Below are 21,724 nucleotides of genomic sequence, written 5' to 3'. Positions count from 1 at the left end.
TCCCTTCTTTCTGATGTTACCGTTTGCTGGTACATCTATCACATCTAAGAACTTCTGCTCCTTGTCAACTACCGCCATGCCTGGTTGCTTAGCTGCTTTTCTATCTAGAACTTGAAGTCCCACAGAACCTTAGTTCTGTTGTTCTCAGCTGTCTTCAGCCTATGTGCCATGAGAGGTACTGTAAACTGTCCCAGCCACTTGTTTGTGCCTCTCAGTGTACACAGTCCCAGCTTGCATCTTACATCCTGAACTAGACCATCTCCAGGGCACCTTTGCACAGTCTGCAACTTGAGTGCAGCTGGCTGTGGTAGACTGCTGCCTCTATGGATCCGATGCATTGGGTCTGTGTTTTTGCTGCCATGATCAAAGCCTTAAAGTTTCATTCTGAACTGTCTAATCCTTGTCCTTTTTTCTGTTGCTCATAGAGCCTCAGTGTGGTAGACTTCAAGTGGAGGACTCGGCGCACTGTGAGGAGTTGGCCGTCCGATTGGGGTCTGGAGTGTGGGGCCTCCCTGCTGCTGCGGAGTCGAGGCGGTCTGCTTCTCCCCACCGCAGGGAAAAGGGTAACACCACCTGGGTCTGGGTGCAGTTTCCTCCTCCAGGGGCAAGGGTACCTATCCCGGGGCTTAGAGTACGCTTGGGGAGTGTGATTGTGTGTACAGTGTCTCTCTATGTCTGTCTCCACGTTGGTTGAGTGCTGAGTAAGTGCATATGAGAGCATGAGGGTGGGAATGGATGTTTGTATCTGTGTGTGTCTGTTTGTCTGTGTCTATATGTCAGGTTGGGTATCAGACGCCACCTCTCTGGGGACATCTCGGGCCCTCTAAGGTATGGAGGTCTATCTCCCCCACCACTTCCCCTACCAGTGGCAGACGTCCTCAGACATCGGTGCGTTGGTGGTTCTTTGTGTCCGGGGATGGGCGTCCAGGTACGCACCGGCTCACTCCTTGGTGGCTGCTTGTCGGGGCCTGGAGCCTGGGGCTCGCTCGGGCCACTTCAGGGGTGGGGTGCCCTCGGCCTCTCGGCCTGGGGCTCGGTCACTCTGGCACAGCTGGCTGCCGGCGGAGCTCACGGGCATGTCACTGCAACCCCCCCTGGCTTCTGCTCCGCGGCTGCTGAGTGACCCCTCATCTGGGACTCTCCTCAGCTCCTTCTGGGATAGTGGCGCAGCTGCCCCTCTGTTGGTCTTCCTTGGTCTCTTGTGCTCTGGGGGCCTCTGGATGTCTGGAGTCTTGATCTCCTCCATACCTGCTTCATGCCCTGGAGGACGGGGCTGTGGCCCCCCCCACACCCTCTAGCAGATCATTACATGAAGGAACCTTTTAAAAACAAGCGCGTTCATGCTCACAGGTGTACACACGGGTGCTCACACACATAAACTACACCCTTTTTGGCTCCTACCTCAAAGCACACTGTGCTGTCGATCTTACGTGCTGCACAATAATGTTTAATATTTAGTATTTACAGTTATATTCACATAGATCATCGTGATGTTGTTTATTCTATTGCTCTCGTTTTCTTCTGCTTGTTTTCTTTTCTTTCTCAACAGGTGATCCAGGTGATTGATAGATGTATTTTTTGTCTGCTTATTTAGTTGGTTTTTGGTTTTTTTGCCCTTTATCCCCGTCCCTCTTCTCCACTGTTTTTCCCCTTCTTCCTTTCTCCCTTTTCTTTTCCTCATTCAAGTCTGTCCCGTATCTAGCAAGTGAAAATAAAAAAAGAAATAAAATAAACAATAAAAGGTGAATCAAATAGACCATTACGGCAAGTCTGGGATGGTCTATTTGGTAAAGTAAATCCGTTGGGCATCTTTCCTCGCCTTTAGACAATAATTCTGATGCAAAAGAGCCAAACAGGACAGGCAAAAAAAAAAGAAAAAGAAAAAAGAAATGAGTACTGCTATTAATAGCAGGACATGAAAAGTTACTCTGAGTCAAGAGCATCTCAATCTACAGAGCTCTGATTACACAGAGAGCCTCAGCCACAACTTCTGAATCATCACACGAGGCTGTGTTGCTAAGAGTGACTCTGCAAACCTCATCCTCAGAAGAAGCCACAGCCAGCAGTGGAAACTGGGCATGACAGAGAAAGTATTTTGCAACTATCTAACTAAAGTTGTGTCCTTTAATTGTTTGTAGGAGTAATCGCAGCACAAGTGTGAAAAAAAGGTTTGTGAAAACATCTGGAAACACAATTTACTTAATGTGAGAGCTACTCCCACTGAGAAGTAGTCATGCAAATATTTCAGCTGTCAAACAAAACAAGTTGCTTTGCCAAGAAAGGATTTGCCTTTGAACACTGAGGAAAAACTTTTGTTGTATGAGCTTCTTGGAAAGGATCAATGTGGGCTTTGCACATACTGTGAGTACCAGCGTTATGAGCAATGGGACAGTCAAGCTAATTCAATTGTTATTGTGTCTCCTTTTAGGCTTCATAATGGGAATCTAATACTTCTGACATACAATTAGATCGGACTGCCATAGAAACAATTTCACATTTATGAGAATTTCAGTCCAGAGACGGTGTGATTTTTTTTAATAGTTTAATAGTTTAATCATTTATATAGCACATTTAATTACAACAAGAGCGTTGACCAAAGTACTGTACAAGAATACAACATACCTAACAAAACAACTTAGAGTATTAAAAGCAAACACCAAATATGAATTAACAAATAATGCTCATGCTGTATTAAAAGCCAATAAATAAAAATGCATTTAAGATAAGATTTAAAAAGATTGACAGTGGGAGCCTGTCTGATGTGTAGGGGTAAATTACTCCACAGCTTAGGCGCTACGACTGCAAATGCTCGATTGCCTCTATGAACCAGCCTCGACCTTGGTACAGCTAAAAGCAAAAGATCACTTGATCTAAGAGATCTAAGGGGGGTATAAGTCTGCAAGAGGTCAGATAAATACCCGGGAGCCTGTCCATTCAGGGCTTTGTAAGTCAACAATAAAATTTTAAAATTTTAAGTGTTATATTGGGCGGTTTCTAATAACATAACCACGGGATAAAACGAAATAAGGTGGAATAATAAAGACGTTGAAGTTACAGTATACAAATTCCCTCTGCAGTGCTGCATAAATTTAACACAAGCAGATCACAGCTCACACTGTGGGACCAGCAGCACATCCACAGCAGTCAGTGAGCTCAGTGTGGTCTTTTAAAAACACAGGACATCAATCCTGGCCATGTTGTCTAAATGAAGAGCACTGCCAAGAACTTGCACACAGTCTGGGCACGGGGGGTTTGGGCCACCATACATGAGTTGTTGCTATAACACTGTCTTCTGTCTGAAAAAGGATTATAGACTTTCAAAGGATGTCTACCTATGCTCCATGACACGTCGTCACATCCACAATGGGCATATTCACACAGTTTACTATAGTCTCATTTGTACAGCAAGTCCTGAACCTGAAAACTGATTTTCCAGTCTGTTCAGGGTTCCTGCTTGGAGTCCAGCTAATTTGCATGTTAAACAGGAGCTCTCAAAATATTTGAATGCATGTGTCAAACAGGCTGAGGCCAGGGGCAGAGAGGTTCCTTGTTACCACCCTCGTGTGCGGTTTCCATCCTTCAGAAGGCAAAGCAAGGAGAGAAGAAGTTCATGGGTCAATCAGACTGCCCCTCTTCAGCAAATGCCAAGACGTTTGTAGCCCAGAACTACAAGAACAAAACCCTCCTGTGCACTCTGCAAACCAGTTCGGCGATTTAAAGCAAACCAGTTTACATCCAGGTTAAAAAAAAATCCTGGATGGATGGATGTTTGTCCACATATTAGAACTAGGGCTGCCACGATTAGTCGACTAGTTACGATTACGTCGACGATTCTGATAGTCGACGTAATCGTGACGACTAGTCGACGCGTCGTTCGAAGCTTTGTAAGATCACAAAAGACGCAGGAATAAGTAGTAGGATTTAAGAGTGTAATAACGGACTGAAACAGAAGATGGCAGCACTGCATGTACAAGGATGCCAGCTGCCGTTAAACCCCGAAGAAGAAGAAGCTGTGTCCCAGAATTCATAGCGCAGCCCAGCTCAGTTTCCAACTGTCACTACCCGATCCATACCGGAAACCCGATCGGTACCCCGCATGCGCAAATCTTACGTCACTTCCTCTCTTTGCCAACATTGCGACATTCAATATATTTGAATGATACGGTTAGCGCCCAGTTAGCTCTTAGCATTTCTCAACAGCTCTGCCTCCTTTTCGACTGCCCGGGACATTTAAACAATGGATAATCCGTATACAAACAAATTCACGCTTTTCTCCTCGACAGAGAGTGTTCCCCGATTGAACAAAAGCGCCGTAAAATAAGAAGAATGGCGCCTAATTACAGAGTTAATAATACAGACTTTGTAATATCTCACGTGTAGATTCATCAGCCAGATTAAGTGTTTACTGACAATTGACAGTGATAGTGGAAATCATCATAACTATTCCAGTCAATCTTCTCCACACAGACAAGCATAAACACACTCGACTATCACTAAATCTAATTTAACACACGTTTGTAATGACGCTAATTCAGTTTACAATAGGGTTCATTCGCTTGGTCAGCAGGTGGCAGTATCTTCTTATACTGGGGAGTAAACTGCCATTAAACGAACAGAAGAAGAAAACCGCTGCACATGCGCGGTACGGATCGGGTAGACCCGATTTGTACGGTCCGACTTTGCACATGCGCAGTAAGGATCGGGGAGTCCTGATCCGTAACTATCTTTTTATTTTTCGTTTTTGTCTACATTATATTGAAATGCTTCATTATTGGAAACATGTTAAGAGATACTTATTATTCTTAACATCTTAACAGATACTCTGACCCGTAACTATCATAAAACGCTTCGACCGGAAGTAGACACCTTTTGCGCATGCGGGGTACCGATCGGGTTTCCGGTACGGATCGGGTAGTGACACCAACAATGGCGGCAGCTAGTTAGTTTTAATATTACTCTTATTATTCTTTCTGGGTCACAAAATAAACGTTTAACATATTTTCAGGCGAGAATGTAGCTGTGTAAACCTCAAATATCTGCTCAGTTTATCAAGACACCACATATTTTCAAAAGCGCTCCGACGTTTACGGAGACGTCTGTTAGCCACTAGCTCGATAGCTAGCCGGGGGCTAGGCTCACTAGAGCCGTGAGAGCACCGGACACTCGGCAAATCGTTTTCAAACCCACCGCCGTCTTTCGCTACTCAGGTTAAACATGATATATAAGTCACTTAGATAACTTGAAAATGTTATAGTTTGGCTTTTTTCAGTATTTTATTTGTTCCTGAGTAAATCGGTTTGGCTGAGATTAAAGTTATAGTTTTTTACACAGCTGAATAAACGTCAAGCAGACAGCTGATTATCAGAAGTGTGAGATGCTCGAGAATTTACTCCGGTGTCCTGTTATATTTTAGATAGCAAGGAGTTTATTAAACTTCACCGAAACAATCTGCAAATTTCATTAAAATTTAATAAACTATCATCTTGTCTTTATTTTTAGTTAGCACATACCTTAAACACTTAAAGCTGTAAGCTAATGATAGTTATATAAGAGCAGATGCTGCTGGTGCAATAATCTGTACGCTGTACGTCCAATGGATGATGATCTGATTAGTGACTAATCGCAAAAATAATCGGTGACTAGTCGACTATCAAATAATCGTTTGTGGCAGCCCTACTTAGAACAAGTTTGAAAATGGATTTCTAAAATTTATGCAGCTTTGGACACAACCACAACAGTGTGGCATGTAGGATCCAAGTAACTCACTTTTCAAGATGTCAACTTCGTAACCAGATCTTACTTCAGATTTTGAAAGCAGATTCAGAGTTAAAGGGTAGGTTATAGAAATATCATATCCGAAGCTTTGGACATCTCACGGAGCACTGTTCAAGCTAACATTGAAAAATGGAAAGAGTATAACACACTACAAACCTACCAAGACAGTGCCATCTACCTACACAGAGCAGCAGCCGAGAAGCCCATGGTAACCCTGGAGGAGCTGCAGAAAGTCCTCAGGACAAACATTAGCACTTCACAAATCTAACAAGAAGCTATAAGAAATCCTGTTTGCAGTTTGCCACAAGCCATGTAGGGGACACAGCAAGCTCTGGTCAGATGAAACCAAAATTGAGCATTTTGCCGTATGTTTAAATGACCCAGTCAAGGTCCAGACACGTCCTGTCCTAAATCCTATTAGCATGACTTGAAAATTGCTCTTCAACAACGCTCTCCAGCTAATCTGACTCTAACTGCAGGGAAAATTGATTCGACAAAGTATTGACTCAGGGGGGCTAAATGCAAATGCACATCATGCATCTTTTTCCTTCCACTTCACAATGATATGTCACAGTGTGTTGGTGTATCACACACAATCTCGAGTATATACATCAAAATAATCACCACTACTTATTCAAAGCAGAAAACTCAAACAAAGAAACAACGTAGGGACACTTTTCTGTACTAAATGTACTTTTTCTAATATTTTGAGTCGTTTTCTCAACAGCATGCAGTCACCAACAGTAAGCATTTGGTTAGTGGAGTTTTAACCCAGGCACTGTAAGCTTGTTTTAATAAGACATAGCTTGTTTGCCCACAGTGTGAAACAAACAAACAAAAATAAGCATAACTGAGTAAAAGACTCGAGCAGAATTTACTGGGTTGACAATTTTAGATCTGTAATCGCAAAAATCATGGTCATTCTCTTCAACACGACAACACCCTGATAGCTTGTCTGGGTTGAGCATTAGAAGTGGGATTTGCTGTGATATATGTGGCTTTGTATATGTTTTCACTGCATGCTTGGCTGAAGAATCTCATTCAGCTACAAGAATATGGAGAAAGCGTCAGCTATTCAACACAATAACAGGTTCATTGCCCTCAATCAAAACGGATCACTGCTTTTTCTTCCAAATAAAAGAAACGGAGATATTCATATTTTTATTTGGAACTTTCAGAAATCAGCAATACAGCATGTTTTAAAAACTACAAGTGCAGAACAGCAGCAAGATTTAAAAAACCTAAAAACTTATCATCATTTCAGGTGTTTCTATAGTGTCCATGCTTCAGGTACAGGGTTAAGAGCTGACTGATGCAAATAAATACAAAAAGGTTTATTAAATGTTCTTTTCAGAAATGATAGCCTGGCTCATTGGAGGTGTAAAATAAGTTACTTTACATTTAATTACACGGGAAAAAAACTGCTTCTTTTAAAAGGTACTTTTTTCTAATTAGCTTTAGCCTTTTATCTATAATAATGCAGAAAACGTGGGATTTGGGTGTTTCGATATTTTGTTTTAAAATAAACATCCAAATGTTCAGTGTGTTCAGATCATCAAAATGACAATTACATATGTTAATCTGCAAGGGTGAAATTATTTATTGTACCTTTCTATTACAGTATTACGGTGTAAGCCAATCACTGCAAAGACCCACAGTTTGTCTGCTTTGAAAACCTTTAATTTGATGGTTATAGTGGAACATGTTATTTTTCCTGTCATAGCACGTAACACTCAATTACACAAATGAATAAATACATTATAAAACTTTTTTAAAATTACGCTGTTCTCTCCTTTTCTCTCCTCACGCACAACTAGGCTGCCTCCAGCGATTGTGCTATCTTTAGATCACTCTGTGCTGGAGCTCCTTCACCGTGTCAAAATCATGACCCTTCAGCAACAACAGCAACATTTAAAATGATATGCATGCTTCTGGCCTGACGTCTGATGTTAGGGGTTGAAAACAGGTCACTCTTCAAATGAAAACTGCACCTTCGCCCGTGGGTTGTAATCAGAGACCCACTGAAGTTTCGATCTACTTACAACTGCAAGTATTAAGTAAAGGAAAGAGAAGATGACCCAGAATGGGAGAAATTAATAATTTTGTATTTTGTTCAAGGACTGATTGCAATCATTTGACAAACGAACATAAAGAGCTTTCTATGTTGGTCTCCAGTTGGCTATTTTGTCATGACCTTTCTAACAGAGCAAGCGGGATGAAGAAGAGGCACAAATCAAACAACAGCACTAACGTACAGTATATGTGCTGTACAAGTGTTTTTATCTACCCAAGCCAATAAGATGTATGTGGTCTGCCAATGTGTATGTCCTGCATGCAGCTCAAAATCTGTGACTCCACAGTAAATGTGCACAAACTGTGCATTTGCTGGAGGAATAAACTGGATGCACGGTCTGTGCACTTTCTGATACAGCATTTATTTCTTTTAATCTATCATTAAAAGAGTTTTTGGCAGCAAAGACAAATGTTTTTTACTCTCAGTAGCCACAGTTTTGCAAGTTAATACAGAGGAGCAAGTCTGACCACAAGCTTGCATTTTAACCATTTACTGGATTTTATTAGGTGTTTCCTTGCTTATTTGGATTTTACATCAAAAGCATATTTAAGCAGCCTACTAAGAGTTGGAGCATTAATTGAGCTTTATTGCATGACTGCAGAATTGTGGTTTACTCATTTTAATAAACACCATGTCTCTGATTAAGGTTCTTCTACAGAAAAGGTTTGGTAATGGTTTCCATATAATGGTATCTTTGGTTTTAAACAGCTGACGTGTGACTCTATTTAAAAGCATTTATATGTAAATGTTTTGGAGTGATTTTCTATGGGATTCAATTCTTCCACAATGAACCGATGAATGGAGCCTATTTGATTAATCATCCTCCACAAATAACTCACACATGCATCACAGAGGAACAGGACGAGACTTAGAAGTATAATGCATTCCCCAAATATTTAGTAACAAACTCACTTATCGTTCACCTGCTCCCTATGCACACTGTTGTGAGTTCTCAGAATCGGCTTTTTGAGCACAAGAATGACAACATCACAGAGCGCAAGTATGGCGGAGCCCACGGCTCTCCAACGGGAGATTGACAGACCAGTGTTGGACTGTTAGAACTGCTTTGAAATTCATACGAGTTGTTTGCACTAAAGTAAAAAGCACCATCACTTCATGCGGATACCCTTTCGGCGCCAGCTGCGGTCGCAAGGCTGGAGCCGAACAACAACACCCTGATAACGACTGTGTTTAGACTGTTCTTCCCATTTCATGCAAGGCCACCTGGGTTGGCTGGAAGACTGTTTACTTAGCCTAGCAGGGCGAAGGACACTGTCTCAGCTGAACTCTGGACACGCACACACATACATATACACTGATATGCACACACTCATCCCCCCTCCCTTTCCAAACGCCTTCGATGCTTGTTCCCTCCTGGGAACACGGCGGGTCTGAGCCCGCGCTGGAATGGTAGCGCTGGGCAAGATGGCTGCTGTGTTTGCTTCGGATTACTCCTCACCCCCCACCTGACCCCGTTGCTTGTCACCTGCTCCATAATGTTGTGCTGTGGACATTTATGTGCTTTTTGTGCAGAGGAGTTTTTTTGTTCACATGCTGTCCTCCCAGGAGCCCAGCATGAGTAGAGATCTCTTTTTTTCCTCTTGTACTTTCCCATTGTAGTGTACATTTCAGTGTTTGTTTTCTGTAACGCTACCGATCTCCGCCCTGTATCCCCATGTGATGTCTGTGTTGTATGTGTAAGGTGGGGGGGGGGGGGGGGGGGTCCTATTGATTGATTGATTATAGGGAGGTGATCTGCACAGGGAGGAGAAATATAATAAAGTTCAAAACAATATGTCACCACAAGAAAGTCTCTAAGGGAAGAAGGGAAGGAGACTCATGTTTAAAGCATTCAGTGGGTGTAGAGAGGTCTCAATCCAAGTTGCATGAGGCTCTGTAGTTGCTCATAAAGTTGTTTTTAATTAGCACACTGGCATCAAGCATGAGAGCTTCTTCTGCCTTGTCAGTGAAGCTCTCTTGTGTACAGTTAATCACTACAGCTTCAAAGCTGGTAATAAATTACTCTTTCGGGATCTTTATGATTATAACAACGAGCATTTAGAACAGCAGAGGAGACGATCCCCCAAAGTTATACCAATACAGGTAACAGAACAGGAAATGTTTCCTTTTTCTCTCAAATAATTTGAATATTTACTCTTGTGCTCTCTGATGGAAAGGTTCGTGATTTGTGGCTGGGCTGATTGTAAAATGGGATGTTTCTATCAAATTATTTAACAAATTATTTATGTTTTGCTTAATTCACCTTAAGGCCTTTGAAGTTTTGCATTCTGTAGACAAACTGTAGCCCTGTGTTAGGCTAGTGACCACCTCTCTGCTTTATATTGTAAGGTAAAGAGCTCACAATAACACAGAGACCAGCTGCAGTCTCTCCAATGATCCTCAGTTGGTTAAGCAGCTAATAAAATAGGTGGATGGATTGAGGGGAGCAATAAATACTGTGGTGTAAAGACGCATGTAGGGAACTTTGATGTCAAAGATTACTGGTTTGATAAAACACTTGCTACTGTAGCTGTCTGTGGGTGGTAAGCCACCCACAGACAGACTTTAATTTGATGGTTATAGTGGAACATGTTATTTTTTCTGTCATAGCACGTAGCACTCAATTACACACAAAAAAAAACTTTACAAAGACAGAAAAGTATATAGACAAATGTCTCTCATTTTTACCTACCACAGGATGTAGAACAGTCATACTGCTAACCATCCGAAAACACACTAGACACCACAACTCACACAGTAATTTACACAATACAGTCAAAGTTCATTAGGATACAACGTTCAGGAATTGATCTCACTACTTTAACTTAACTATTGTCAATAAAAAAGTTTACTATGATGTAATGCATTTGCCTCATCCTCGTATATTTTCATCTCAAAGAATCTGTTTACTGGGGGAACGCTGCTTCGAAAGAGCCCCAGAGAGGCTGATTTAAAAGACAATAGTTGATGCCGGCTTCTAGCGTAACCTCTCAAAAACAACGTTTTCACAACTGTGCGAGTGCACATAGCAACAGAATTACCCGTCAAATCCATGCTAATGTACCTGGTCTTGCACACTTAGTTTGATGCAAGAGAATCTATACCCAGCTGACTGAAAAGCAGGTACACCATGGTAGAGCTTAGTCAGAACCAAGGCAGCGCATGCAGACTCCACAAAGAAGAGCCCCGGTTGATCTGCAGGTTGAATCCAGAAGCCTCTGGATGGAAGATAACAGTGTTAACCACTGTATCACTGTGCAGCCCTAAAGCAAATTTAATGTAATATTGTAACAGTAGAGACTTCTGTGCTCCTGTTAAGTTTAATAAAGCAGAACATCACTTAGATTGAATTAACTGCCATATTCTATTCACTTCACTTCAACTACTGAAATGTTTAAAGCTGAGATAGATAATGATCAAAGTACTCCTTGTAACCTGTGGAGCTCTCACTCACACATCATGGTCAAAACAGCCTAAACTCTAAAGCAACTAATGACGAATAAAATCAACAGCATCACATCAAACATAGACATATACTGTAACTGCAGAAGTGTGATTCCCTTATGGAATGTCATAAGGGAATCTCATTATAAAAGATGTGGTCTATAACTAAATGTAAGTGTTTCAATGTGGAAAATGTTTTTATGTGCAACCAGATGGATTCTGGCCTCTTGACTTTAAAAATGAAGCCACACGATATCTTCAGTACACCAATAAAAAATGACAAACATAATATGTAATATGATATCAGTGTCTAAGCAGTACCCAAATTTGTTTGTTATTATTTTCTGCTATTTATTTAGTTGCACGAGGAAAAGCTACATTTAATTATTTGATAGCTTGCAAATAATATTTTAATAAAAAGTGTTTACAGGTTACTGTGAGGAAGTCATTTTAGACAGCAACCATTATAGGCCGGCTGTGTCCTGGAGATCAGATGAAAAAGATTCCCACATATCCGCCCGTCAACACAGACAAAGGCAAACAATGGAGGCTACAGCTAAACAGGCCACCAGGAAAGGAAGTCCTCCAAGCTAAAGACAACAAGTCTGTTGTTTCAAATTCCACTCCGACTGCAACAAAACTGCAGAGCAGACAGCATCAGTCGAGACCACACGGAATATTAAATGTAAGCACAAACTAAGCAAGGTGGTCTGATTGTGTGTTGTCAGTAGCACCTTTAGTCTTTTTCACATTGTTATTGATTTTTTCTTCCAGAGTGAGTCGGTTTGGCAATGATGCACACAGTAAAAGAGCTCCCCGCTGTACACATTTGGAAACAATGTTCTCCCACAGAAAGTGAATATGAAACACGATGTACTGCAGTGCTGATCACACGAGTTCAGGCATAAAGTTTTGGTGAGAGAAATCTGTTTCACCTTCACTCTGAGCAGACAGGATTCTGACTTGGAAATAAAAGGTGCCTGTAAAGTCAAAATATAGGCGCAGACTGTGCTGCTGGCTATGTGCACACAGCTGAGACTTGGATATCTGATCTGCATCTCATAAATGCACGGCTTGAGTAGGCCATAAATATAAAAGTCTAAAATAAAGAACATAGCGCAGGCTTCCCTGACGCAACTTGCAAAGTCAGAGTGAGTCATTGCACATGGTGCACAGCAGCGAGGAACCAGTTATCTCTCACAAAGACAAAGGCCGCTGTGCTCTTCCTGTTGCTGATTGGCCTGGAGGGATGTGATTAAAGTAGCAGAAAAAAAGGGGGGGGATACAAGAGAGAGCTAAATGTTGACATAGCAGCACAGCTCACCCATTGTGAGTCCTCGCAGAATGAAATCTGCCCAGCACGGACGGTCGTGCCTACTCGTCCCAGTGAATAGGAACGTTCGCGAAGGGACAGAACAGAGAAGCGAACTCTGCGGCGGCTGCGTGGGACAGCGAAAGCTGAGGAAGTAAACATGGTTGAGAGAGAGGCTCACATTGCCGCTTTTGTTTGTCACCGCAGAGAATCAGCCAGTGTGCCCCAGGGGAAAACCTCTTCACAATGCTCATAACTGTTACTGAATTAAAATACAGTAGCCTTAGAGAAAGTTAGCTATTGCCAGCAACCTTACTGTATCTGTGGCAGCCGAGTGTGCAAAGATTATATTTATTTATGCATTTATTTTGCTTGCTCATGGATATGTCAAGTACTTATGATGAAATTCTTCCATCAATTTTACTATATCTAATCCAAGGCAGGCCATTTCTGTTCTGATGGTAGATTTCTTTGGTTAAAGAACAGCCACAGAGAAATGTACCCTCCAGAGCTGCTGAAAATAATCCACCACAAAAATGAAAATTCAGAACAAAATGGAAATGTTACTTAACAGCAGCAGGTCAGTGGCGGGGCGCTGACCTCATACCATGAGAGGAGGAGGAGGAATGTGAGGTCAGACGGAGACCTCTCACTCCCCTCTCATACACAGGAATAGATATGGTGTGCCATCCATGTTTGGAAACATGAGATTAAAATTAAAAAAGGGGGGGAAAGGCACTGCTGTTTTGACCTTTGACCCCTTCTGTGTCTAAACTTTGTGGTAGGTTTCGTTAACAATGTGCCTACTATGTATTTAACATTTTTCTGTGGGAAGGAAAAAAATATTTGATTTTAAGGAAAGCATGCATAAAACTTTTTGCAGAGAATTTAACTAGACTCAGTATTCTTGTCATTACTTATGTCATTTATATACTCTTACATGGTAATGAACTGATGCTTATAATCAGTGTTGGGAAGGTTACTTTTAAAATGTATTCCATTACAGATTACAGAATACATGCCCCAAAATGTATTCTGTAACGTATTCCGTTCCGTTACTCAATGAGAGTAACGTATTCTGAATACTTTGGATTACTTAATATATTATCATGCTGTTTACAACTACATGAATGTACTATTGCTGTGATTTATTACTGTTACTGAAGGTCCGCGGCTCCGAACCGTAGTAAAGGGACCTCTGGCTAATACGGTGGGTTCTGTGTCGGGCTAATAGCTGAAAACTAGCTTTACTTTGTTGTCTGGGTCACTTTGCTAACAGAGACAGAGAGAGGCGTTGAAAGGCTGCTCCAACGGAACTTATTGTTTCAGAGGAAAACACGAACACGGTGTACAGTCGAGTCTTAATAGCTTACTTACAACTGGGCTCGTCAGGCTCTCTTCTTGGCTGCAGTGGTTATTATTATATTTACATGCTTCCAGCTCCCGTTTCTGCTCGATGACAGCTCGTACTTTTCCTTTTTCTCCCTCCCTCGCTCACAGACACATAACGTGTATGGCAGTCCATTCTCCCTGCAGCACGGACTACACTGCCCATGATGCTACATTCTTTAGAGCTATACCTGTAGCATTCTGCCTGTTAGCTTAGCACAACAACAACAACAGGCGCTCTCTCACCCAGGAAACACGCAGAGAGAGAGCGTCACCCTGTAACCATGGCAACCGTAACGCTGCCGCCTGGAACAACAGAACGTAGCTGTCAAACAAAACCCAAACAGTCCTGACCCGCCACAATATGAAACAGGGAAGTACCGCCGTGTAATCCATTTATTTCAACAAAGTAACTGTATTCTAAATACCACCTTTTTAAACGGTAACTGTAATGGAATACAGTTACTCATATTTTGTATTTTAAATACGTAACGGCGGCACATGTATTCCGTTACTCCCCAACACTGCTTATAATACACATGGAGTTAGTTTAAGGTGATGAAGTCAGTGTAAGTGCAAATATTCCCTGTGAGGCTTCAGACTGATCTAAACACCCAGTTGTATGAGGTTTCTTTTGTTTGTTTGTTTATACCCTAAGCTCTAAGTAATCCTTCATACGGTCATCTCAGGCACACAGCTCTGGCCAGGGGAACCCAAACGGTGTTGACGTTTTTTGTTTGTGGCCAGTCAGATAAAAGTTGGCTTTAATGGAGGGTGGCCTTAAAGACGGGCTGGAAAAACAACCATTTCAAGGCTCGGAATACAACAAATAATCATAATTTCATGCTTAGGTACTCTACCCACAGCCAGGCCTACACTAAATTATATATCTGCAAATGGGATCCACAAAAACATTATTCACATCCTCATTTTCAGTCATGACACTGCTTCACAGGACACAGACAAACACTCATTGCCCACATGGAAATAAAGCTTCAGACTCTTCACTGTGATCAGATCTAAAATGAGATCTGCAGCATCCTTAGGCGAAAAAGATGGGGTGATACTTATTAGGCTGATCAGAATGTCTGTTACTAAACACGCCCTGTGCACAATGGTGAACAGAAGGGACAATCAGTGAGGAACTCCAAAGATGAGCCTATTGTTGAATGGAAGTATGCTGTATCATAGCAGCCTCCCATTCAGCTGTTGCAAAGGACCCAGAATATACGCTTTTGATTCTTCAAATTCCTTCAGACTTACACGATCGACTTATAATATGACCAAAGAAGCAGCAAAATGCTTCGCTTAAACCAAAGACAGGGAAATTTACTTAAGTTTAAAAAGCCTTTAAAATGGACAGAGGCTAAAACATTTATAGAGCGAGAACAGAGCAGGAGGATGAAAAGTTGAAGTGATCAAACATGACACAGTGTCACATTGAAATCTTGCCAAGTCCCTGCCAGAAATGAACACGGTCATAAAATAGCATTCATGGGAATAATACAGCCATTAAAGGTAATTCACTGGGATACTGAAACCACGAAATTCTCCACAGACCCACTATAATAACTTACAGTCCAGCAATAGTAAGAAAATATTCCCACAGTAGTTTAAAAAAAGGTCAAATTGGCTGCCGGACTGCTGCTCGCTTACTTATCACATCACGTCGTACTGTAGTGGTTTCATTTTAAAGCGTTCAAGCGTGTCGATGCAAAAAATGTGAAGCGGAGAGTAGAAAGCTGTAAAAGCAGCGTGGCGGCCTAAACACCGACACGTTTAACAATAATCATATCAATAATAAAAGCATGTAGGCAAACAGTTTCTTACCTGGTGAATCCCCAACTCTAAAGTTTCTCTGCAGCTGGGTCGCTGGAAGCTGTCAGACTGCCACGCAACTTCAGCTGAGCAGCTTTGGGCAAACTTTCCAGCCGGACGCGTTTGTAGTCCCACTTCTGTCCTGCCAAAAAGTGTCTGGGACAGCACCCTTTCCAAAAATCGGACGTGTCTCCCTGACAGATGTCTTTACCCGCTATATTATATGATGGATTGAGGACTGAGCTATCTGGTTGGACGAGGAGGAAATGAAGTTTGAGGAAGGAGGAGGGGCTCGCTCACTGGCTCCGACTGGAGCGTCGCAGACTCGGACCTTTATGAGTTACAGAGGCTTGGACTCCTATGGAAAACATGTTTGATTTATTAAGATGTGACTCAGGGGTGTGATTATATAAACGTTTGGCAGTTATAATAAGTTTTGACAGATGACCAGAGAGAATAAATTAAAGTATGTTTCCTATTAATTAAAAAGCGAGTGGTGTTTCTGATACAGTTATATATTTCATGAGCCAGTAGAGCAGCAAATCTATGTCCAAACGTGTTCAGTAAGCTACCAGGCTTTCCTTTAGCTGCTGTGTGTATTTGAAAAGATTGCATAGAGCAAGTATGTAGAGGAAAGAGTGAGATGTCAGAGCTAATATGGTGCCCAAAAATGTTCCTTTGGAAACATGATGAAGCTGTATTGACAAAGTGAGCATAAACACAGTAATTTAGTAGGAAAAGAGTGGATGGAGAATTTTAATATTTGGAATTAACTGACAAGCCTTTACTGGACTCATCGTTGTATTTACACTGAAGTTAGGATGAGAATAACATTGCTCACTGGTAAAGTAAACATGCATATCATCTAAAATTTCCAGGGATGAAAAATCACATTTGCACACATGCATGTGCAACAAAGCCTGTCATGAATGCAGCAGCCCCACAGTTATGCAGTCATAAGTAGCCATAAGGTGCATTGAGCTCTTCTTGATTTACACGATCTCTTTAATGGATTCAGTTTTTATTTTCTCTTTGCTGTTTGGCTTTATAGTGCTCGATAGAACTGAGTAAAGACGTGCAAAACTCTTTATTTGGTGTCTGAACACAGCAGCATTTTTCCTGAGTATGAAAACAAAATGAAAACAACAACAATTGTGCCCCTTTGAGCAAAATGGCTCATTTGAAAGAGCAAAATTTAGTATTGTGGTCTAGATAATCCAAAATGTGATGTCCCCATATGTGGACGCCGGGTCCTAGGAGGTTAAAGCATCCTATCTGGGCGCTCAATGTAACTTTTGGGTGGCTTTAATGATTTAATCCACATGTCAGATTTCAACGTTGGTAGTTAAACTTGAACTCATCACTCACCATGAATGTCTCTTAGATTCTCCTGCGGTCACGGTTATGCTGCTATTAAACCGTGTTACTGGGAGAAATTTAAAAGGCATAATCATTAGACTGCACGTTCTGGTCCCCCTGATGGATGGCATCAACATGAAGCAGAGTTTATGTGTTTAAACTTGTGTAATGGTAGCGCACTTAAAAGCTCTTCAGTGTGCTCTCCCATCAGTGTTTCCGAGTCAAATAAAACTACAAGGTTAAGGCTGAAAATCGATATTTTATGCAAATCTATTTGCAAGAAAAGAGTTTGGGGACAAAGTCAACACCAACATCATTTTGTATTTCAGTTTTCAGTTTTATTTGTCATATGCAAGTTAGCACAGGGTCAACATTGCAATGAAATGTGTTTGACAAGTAGCAGTCACTCAGCAGCATGATACAGTAGGAGAAAATATAATAAAATATAATAAAAAAAATAGAAAAGACCAGCGATAAAGTGGTGTGATCAGAACTTTAATGCTAAATGGAAAGATATTGAAATAAAAGTACAGGATGTCCCAGTCCAGACATTTCTTGGAAATGAGCAACTTAAGAAAACCTTACAGCATTTCCTTGATCCTATAACATCCCACACTCTAGTTAAACAAAGTAAGTTGGAAAGGGAGGTTAAGATGTTAAACTGGGCTGCCTATGTTGTTGGTGTTATACCAAGTGCTCACGACTCAGGATTCAGGAAGTGGGAACAAAAAGAAATAACAGCGATTTGTACAGTGATGAAAGATGGCCATTTGATGAGTTTCCAAGATTTAAAAGATCGGTATAGTCTGGAGAAAACCGATTTTTACCGGTACCTGCAACTCAGAGACTACTTTTCAAAGGAAGTACGAAGTTCGCGTACGTCTTATGGCATGCTGAATTGCGTAATTAAATCATACAGGGGCCTCCAATTCAAGGAAATTTCTGTACTATATAAAAATCTAAGAGAGAACACGGCAACATCAACTGAATACATAAAAAAAGAAATGGGAGCAGGAAATAAAAACTGATATCTCAACTGAGGAATGGTTAGATATGTGTGAAACCCAGAACACAACGACTAACTCAAGATGCTGGAGAGAATTTGGATGGAAACATCTTACTCGATTCTTTATTACACCAAAAATCAAAAGTAAACAGACTCAAGACAGTTTGCCATGCTGGAGAAGATGTGGTAACATGGAAGCACACCATACGCACGTGTTTTGGGAGTGCCTGAAACTGCATAATTTTTGGAAGAACGTGACTCTTGTAATAGGCAATATCTTGGGCTATCAATTACCACACAATTTTAAAACTGTATATCTTGGGAATATTAGAGAGTATGTTATATACGACGACTTGTATTTGACAAAAATCCTGTTGATAGCTGCAAAGAAAGCTATAACAAGAAACTGGTGCAAACTGGATCCGCCTTCTTCAAAAGACTGGTTAAATATTGTTGGAGAAATCTATGCAATGGAAAAAGTGACTTACATTCTCAGATTAAAGGAAGATATTTTCGTTGCTAAGTGGGAGAAGTGGACATTATATGGCACCAAGGAAAATTAATGAACGAACAAAACATTTAAGGTCTATAACTCTGTATATCTATTGATGCTTGCCCGTATAAAAGTACGTATATAAGCTGGAGTATGTATGCTGCAGAGTAAAGGCAGGTATGCATACGGTAGTTGATTAGAATTGGCACCCACACCTTTTGTTTGCTTTAGTGTTTTTGTTTTGACTGTGTGTTTGCATGTTTATTTCTCCTGTAATGCAATACATGTCTGTGTTTAAACTGTGACAAAACTATCAATAAAAATTACAGTGTCAAAAAAAAAAAATAGAAAAATAGTAAGGAGCAAAATATTAGAGAGACATGGTAAAAGAGAAAAGATGACTAAATATATATGTATCTATAGATATAAATATATGTACACTAGTGATTAAATAAGAAAATCTTGAAAAGAAATATGACGGGAGGGCAGATGGGATATTGCACAGGAATGAGCAGCAGAAAATTACAGTATTGCACTTTTAAATATAAATATCAATGACAATAAAGTGAAGTGACCAGTGCAGATTAAACAGAGTACTTGTGAAGCTGCAGGGTAGCTTCTGAGTGCTGTGTTGTGTGTGTTTAAGTGTTGTGGTTGAGGTGTCGTATGGCTTGGTGGTAAAAACTGTTTTTAAGTCTTGTAGTCCGAGCAGACAGACTCCTGTAACATAAAACTGGAGGTTGCTTCAGTGAGCTTCAGATAATATGAAGAGAGCTCCTAGCAAAAGTTTGTTCAAACGCTGGTTTGAGGGCGGAGTCAAGGAGGCCATTTACGTGAAAAGGGAAAGACCATCTCTGAATCGAGGAGGGGGCCTAAGGATACATCTGTCCCCATCTTACAATGCTGTGATTGCAGCCATTCCCCAACTCTCTGTGAATGGGACTCATGGCCTTTGATCAGTGGTTGTTGATCAATGGTCATGAGAATTTGCATAATTATGATTAAGGAACTGACCTCCCAGCCCATTGTTCCTTCAGTGGGCTGGTTTCAGTCATTATGCAAATTTACTGTTTATAAGATTGGAAACCTGCAGCCAGCTGAGACTGAAGACGTCACTTGGATGAGTGACGAAACGTTTCTCCCAGAAAACGCTACGTCCAGATGAACAGAATCAACTTTTGGAGATTTACTTACCTGGATGATCAAGTGTAACCGGTGTGATTCTGCGTTATGTCTGATAAAAAAGGTAAAAGAAAGAAAGACCTCCAAGTAAATAATTTGCCCACTCCAGCTCCTACGACCAAATACAAACAGTGGGGAAGAGGGTTAGCTCAACCCACCACAACTTCCAAGCTAGCAAGGAGCATATATTCATGCTAGCATTTATGGCACCTAAAACACATTTATGATACACACATACTACACACTTATAACATCTAACAAAAACAGGCTTAATAATGACAATAATTGAACTAAAATCACAATCAGAAACATCCAGGTGGCTAAATATGCATTATATGTGTGTTTTAAAGTGTTGGAAAGAAATGACACCCACCTCTCCCACAGGGGAATTGTAGAAAAGGGGGGAGGCAAAAGGGGTACACTGTATTTATAGGGTTGCACCAAAGAAGAAGAAGAAAAGAATGAGGAGGGGCTCTAACTGATAATGAACATAACTACAGGCTTGGAGGTCCTAAAAGTCAGGTATAAAAGGAACGGTTTGGGGGTTTAGGACACATTTTGGGTAATTATAACTATGTGATTTATGACCCTGTTACACAAGCGTACATCAAGACCCAGCAAAAGTTATTGGGTTATCTGTACTTCCTAAACTCACAGCTTAAGAAATAATAAATCAATCAGCTCCAGCATTCTGACAGGTGTAACAGGTGTTGGATTCATGTGTTAACTGTTATGATTATGTATGGAGAAGTCCTGTTTTCCTCTGTACCAGATTTATATCCTTAGAAAGCAATTTACTCTTGTTTTAACTTTTGTTTTTCGCTTTCACTGAAATCCGTAAACAGCAGATTTCTAACGGGTGACCAGGGAATGAGCTCACAAACACGCACAGTCAGTGTTTGCTTTGGGATTCTAGTCAGGAATGACAAGACAAACTGTAGTATATGACCACTAATTTGCATCACAGCAGGGATCATAATGTGACCGATCTGGCCTTCCTCTTAGCAGCAGTAATATATACAGCAAGGGAAAGAGGCACAGGTGGAGCACGCTGAGCGAATGAGTTAATAGGTAGCTAGGGACGTTCCTGGGCGAGAGCCAGACTTGTACTAATTGGCCGTGATCGTCAGCGAGGCATATCGTGAAGATCACGTTCAGTAATATCAAAGATGAACATGTGCAGAACAGCATGTGGAGTCTGAAAACCTGTCATGTGCTCTCTACTTCCCGGCCTGTGAGAGGTGTTCTGTCTTTATGCACCATTTGAGTGTCTGGCAAGTGGCAGGAGTCGTTCATTACTGAAATTACGAAATAATTCATGATGCAGTGTTGCAGGTTCAGCATGATGCTGTAAAAATAGACTGGCAGAGTTGTGAAAAAATGTCTGTTTTGGTATTAGACAGACAGAAAAACCTGAACAGCAGGGAAAGCAGTTGCAGAATATTGTTCCCCTTATGGTGCTTATCATCATCATTATCATCGTGTTGATTAGTGGGCACTTTTCAGGGAGTGCATGCAGCATTTGATTATTTCTCTTTACTTTGTGTTTTTAAACTCCTTAACTTTGTCATTAACCTTGTCATTCTTCATTACACTTGTGGTTTGTGGAAGGTGAGTTGTTACTGCAATTAGCAGTGCAGTAGTGCACGTAATGTCTCACAGTATGTGCTGCTTTGCACTCGCTGGGTAAATAAATTTCAGTATGCACTTACCAGCTAATATATATCAGAAGACCAGAAGTATATCTATTCTGCTTATTAATGCAAATGTATAATTAGCCAATCACATGGCAGAAGCTCAGTGCCTTTTGTTATGCATGCATGGTCACGATGACCTGCTGAAGTTCAAACTGAGCACCACGATATCTGTGAA

The 21,724-nt window shown here is 41.1% G+C and overlaps 1 protein-coding gene across 1 annotated transcript in view; it reads right to left on the bottom strand.

Moving 5' to 3' along the window:
* The window catches only part of tspan9a (tetraspanin 9a), a 215,527-nt gene extending 199,484 nt beyond the window's left edge, over positions 1-16,043 (bottom strand). The window contains exon 1 of the mRNA XM_087842842.1: positions 15,825-16,043. The gene's annotated coding sequence lies outside the window, so the exon portion shown is untranslated. The remainder of the gene's footprint in view (positions 1-15,824) is intronic.
* Between the last annotated feature and the right edge of the window lie 5,681 nt (positions 16,044-21,724).

Source organism: Neolamprologus brichardi, chromosome 7, assembly GCF_056152115.1.
Source record: "Neolamprologus brichardi isolate AB-2024 chromosome 7, ASM5615211v1, whole genome shotgun sequence".
Taxonomy (NCBI): domain Eukaryota; kingdom Metazoa; phylum Chordata; class Actinopteri; order Cichliformes; family Cichlidae; genus Neolamprologus; species Neolamprologus brichardi.
The sequence above is the reverse complement of the archived record's forward strand: the minus strand, read 5'-3'. Positions and strand labels throughout refer to the sequence as shown.